Raw genomic sequence first — 1,151 nt, 5'->3', positions numbered from 1 at the left:
TATGTTGGATCACTCTTGTTTCTTTGTCCGGGTTGTGTTTGATCCAACCCCGACCTTTCACCGGATTGTGTTTGATCAATCCGAGGTCCTTTTTCCGAATTGTGTTTGATCAATTCGAGGCTTTTCCGGATTGTGTATGATCAATCCGAAGGACAAACCATTAAAAGCATCGTTTGTGACCTCTATCGAGTCTCATAACAGCTTGGTTTTGTATGCAAGAGCAATGTAACATTCTGCTCCTTTGAGTTTTGACGTACTAGATGCCTAAGGCGGATCTTCGCTTGGTATCTGTGGAACCATTCATTGGAAAGGATTAAACCACATGTTTTGACCCCCAGGCTAACAAGCGTAGATGCCGAGATTTCACATCTCATGCGCTCAAAGTCTTTAAAGCGCCACATCGACAAAAGCCTTCAATGGCAATCTGTGCAAAAAGTAATGACAAAAAAGTACTATGGAATGCACTCATGGAGCGTTTCTCGAAACGTTCATATAACTCTACTTGTTGAGTTATTAGTCAAGTGGATTGCTTACCACCTTAATTGACTACATATTGTCGACGATCTTTTGTGGCATCATGATCCATAATCTTTAGCGGATTCGATCATCATCAAGTTCTCTAGGTCCTCCAAGTTGGTTTGGAATTACCAACGAGACTTGATTTTGATCATACAAACGGGAATTGTATACACGCTAATGTGATAACTTATTTCAGATTATCCCCTAATGTGGGGACAACAATATGGGTCATGGCAACGGCAGAAAACGTCGTGCCGATGTCTAGAAAAGAGGGGGAGGTGTTGCCGGCTCTAATAGCGACACTCCCGGTCTAGACACTATTTTGTCAAAACTACTCACGTCAGCTCATGACATTAATGCAACCGTTGTGGATCTTCGGATCACTGGTTCAAGATTGTCAAGCTCCTTTAAATTGTGAATGCATACAAAAAGGTATGAAAAATCAATATGAGGACAAGAACGTCATCCTCATGATCGCGAATATCAAAGATTCAGATCCTGCTCTAGCTACCCATGACTTTGATGTCATCGGCTAGACATTGATTTTCGTTCCAAGTTATATGTACTAAGGCGTTGTATCGACGTCCTTTGTCTATTTGAGACCTCGATGTACTCACATTAGCAATAATGAA

The sequence above is a fragment of the Fragaria vesca genome, linkage group LG1 (genome assembly GCF_000184155.1).
Source record: "Fragaria vesca subsp. vesca linkage group LG1, FraVesHawaii_1.0, whole genome shotgun sequence".
Classification (NCBI taxonomy): Eukaryota; Viridiplantae; Streptophyta; class Magnoliopsida; order Rosales; family Rosaceae; genus Fragaria; species Fragaria vesca.
Note: the sequence above shows the minus strand (reverse complement) of the source record.